The following is a 3,410-nucleotide window of genomic DNA, read 5'->3' as shown; positions in this document are numbered from 1 at the left end:
AGCGCTTCTTTAATGTCAATAGCTTGATAGTGGCTCTCATGGAGCCACAAGGTGATCAGGTCAATTTTAGTGTGTAGTCCCAACACCAAACTTAGAGTTTGGATATGGGGTCTGAACACCAAACTTAGAGCTTGGTTGTGGCCTCACAACACCAAACTTAGAGTTTGACTGTGTGGGCTCTTCTTGACTCTGAACTGAGAGAAGCTCTTCCTGCTTACTCTCTTTTGTCACAGAGGGATGGCCATGTCCTTTAAACACAAGGTAGTCCCCATTCAATTGGAGGACTAATTCTCCTCTGTTGACATCTATCACAGCTCCTGCTGTGGCTAGGAAAGGTCTTCCTAGGATGATGCATTCATCATCTTCCTTCCTAGTGTCTAGGATTATGAAATCAGCAGGGATGTAAAGGCCTTCAACCTTTACTAGCACGTCCTCTACTATTCCATAAGCTTGTCTCAATGACTTGTCTGCCAATTGCAATGAGAACAAGGCAGGTTGTACCTCAATGATCCCCAGCTTCTCCATTACAGAGAGTGGCATAAGATTTATCCCTGACCCCAGATCACTTAGAGCTTTTTCAAAGCTCATGGTGCCTATGGTACAAGATATTAGGAACTTGCCAGGATCTTGTTTCTTTTGAGGTAGAGTTTTCTGAATCCAAGTATCTAGTTCACTAATGAGCAAGGGAGGTTCACTTTCCCAAGTCTCATTACCAAACAACTTGGCATTCAGCTTCATGATAGCTCCTAAGTATTGAGCAACTTGCTCTCCAGTCACATCTTCATCCTCTTCAGAGGAAGAATAGTCTTCAGAGCTCATGAATGGCAGAAGGAGATTTAATGGAATCTCTATGGTCTCTATATGAGCCTCAGATTTCTCTGGATCCTTATTAGGAATCTCCTTCTTGCTTGAAGGACGTCCCAGGAGGTCTTCCCCACTAAGATTTTCGTCCTCCTCCTCCCTGGTGCATTCGGCCACTTTGATCACATCAATGGCCTTGCACTCTCCTTTTGGATTTTCTTCTGTATTGCTTGGGAGAATACTGGGAGGAGTTTCACTAACTTTCTTACTCAGCTGGCCCACTTGTGCCTCCAAATTTCTAATGGAGGATCTTGTTTCATTCATGAAACTGAAAGTGGCCTTTGACAGATCAGAGACAATATTGGCTAAATTAGAAGTGTTTTGTTCTGAATTCTCTGTCTGTTGCTGAGAAGATGATGGATATGGCTTACTATTGCTCAGCCTATTGCGTCCACCATTGTTAAAGCCTTGTTGAGGCTTCTGTTGATCCTTCCAGGAGAAATTTGGATGATTTCTCCATGATGGGTTATAGGTGTTTCCATAAGGTTCACCCATGTAATTAACCTCTGCCATGGCAGGGTTTTCAGGATCATAAGCTTCTTCAGAAGCTGCCTCTCTAGTACTGTTGGATGCATATTGCAGCCCATTCAGATTTTGAGAGATCATGTTGACCTGTTGAGTCAACACTCTGTTCTGAGCCATTATGGCATTCAGAGCATCAATTTCAAGAACTCCTTTCTTCTGAGGTATCCCATTATTCACGGAATTCCTCTCAGAGGTGTACATGAACTGATTGTTTGCAACCATGTCAATGAGTTCTTGAGCCTCTTCAGGCGTTTTCTTCAAGTGAATAGATCCACCTGCAGAATGGTCTAATGACATTTTCGAAAATTCAGAGAGACCATAATAGAATATATCTAATAGGGTCCATTCTGAAAACATGTCAGATGGACATCTTTTGGTTAACTGCTTATATCTTTCCCAAGCTTCATAGAGGGATTCACCATCTTTTTGTTTGAAGGTTTGAACATCCACTCTCAGCTTGCTCAGCTTTTGAGGAGGAAAGAATTTATCCAAGAAGGCAGTGACCAGCTTATCCCAGGAGTCCAGGCTATCCTTAGGTTGTGAATCCAACCATATTCTAGCTCTGTCTCTTACAGCAAAAGGGAAAAGCATGAGTCTGTAGACTTCAGGATCAACTCCATTCGTCTTTACAGTCTCACAGATCTGTAAGAACTCAGTTAAAAACTGATAAGGATCTTCAGATGGAAGTCCATAAAACTTGCAGTTTTGTTGCATTAATGCAACTAGTTGAGGCTTAAGCTCAAAGTTATTGGCTCCAATGGCAGGAATGGAGATGCTTCTTCCATCAAACTTGGATGTTGGCTTTGTGAAGTCACCAAGCATTCTCCTTGCATTATTATTATTATTATTTTCGGCTGCCATGTCCTTCTCCTGTTCGAAAATTTCTGAAAGGTTATTTCTGGATTGTTGTAATTTAGCTTCTCTTAATTTTCTCTTCAGAGTCCTTTCAGGTTCTGGATCTATTTCAACAAGAATGCCTTTTTCCCTGTTCCTGCTCATATGAAAGAGAAGAAACAAGAAAAGAAAGAGGAATCCTCCATGTCACAGTATAGAGATTCCTTTATGTTAGTAGAAAAAGAAAGGGGTAGAAGGATGAAGAAGAATTCGGATTTTTAGATGAAGAGAGGTGAAGAGAAGTGTTAGTAATTAATTAATTAAATAGAAGAAGAGAAGAGAGAGGGAGAAAAATTCGAAAATAATTTTTGAAAAGAGGTTAGTGTTTTCGAAAATTAGAGATGAATTAAAATTAAAATTAAAACTTGAAACAATTAGTTAATTAAAAAGAATTTTTGAAAAAGAGAGAGGTATTTTCGAAAATTAGAGAGGGCAAAGTAGTTAGGTGGTTTTGAAAAAGATAAGAAACAAACAAAAAGTTAGTTAGTTGATTGAAAAAGATTTGAAATCAAATTTTTAAAAAGATAAGAAGATAAGAAGTTAGATAAGATATTTTGAAATCAAATTTTAAAAAAGATAAAATAAAAAGATAAGATTAAAAAGATAAGATTTTTAAGAAAAAGATATTTTGAAAAAGATTTAATTTTTGAAATTACTTAACTAACAAGAAACTACAAGATAAGATTCTAGAACTTAAAGATTGAACCTTTCTTAACAAGAAAGTAACAAACTTCAAATTTTTGAACCAATCACATTAATTGTTAGCTAATTTTCGAAAATTTGATCTAAAGATAAGAAAAAGATTTTGAAAATAATTTGAAAAAGATTTTTTTGAAATTTTCGAAAAATAGAAAAATTGAAAAAGATATAATTTTTGAAAAAGATTTTGAAAATATAAGATTTTTAAAATTGAAATTTTGACTTGACTTGTAAGAAACAACTAATTTTGAAAATTTTTGACCAAGTCAACCCAAAATTTCGAAAATTTGGAGGAAAATAAGGAAAAGATTTTTTTTTGATTTTTTGAATTTTTAATTATGAAAGAGAAAAACAACAAAAATATTCAATGCATGAAATTTTTAGATCAAAACAATGAATGCATGCAAGAATGCTATGAATGTCAAGATGAA

At 36.2% G+C, this 3,410-nt stretch overlaps 1 non-coding gene across 1 annotated transcript; it reads left to right on the top strand.

The window, feature by feature from the left end:
• Positions 1-1,741: 1,741 nt before the first annotated feature.
• LOC112762983 (small nucleolar RNA R71) lies at positions 1,742-1,845 on the top strand. The gene has a single exon (XR_003182797.1). It is a non-coding gene; the product is annotated as a small nucleolar RNA R71 (small nucleolar RNA).
• Positions 1,846-3,410: the final 1,565 nt, after the last annotated feature.

The sequence above is a fragment of the Arachis hypogaea genome, chromosome 2, assembly GCF_003086295.3.
Source record: "Arachis hypogaea cultivar Tifrunner chromosome 2, arahy.Tifrunner.gnm2.J5K5, whole genome shotgun sequence".
Taxonomy (NCBI): Eukaryota; Viridiplantae; Streptophyta; class Magnoliopsida; order Fabales; family Fabaceae; genus Arachis; species Arachis hypogaea.
This window is presented reverse-complemented; position numbering and strand designations above follow the sequence as displayed.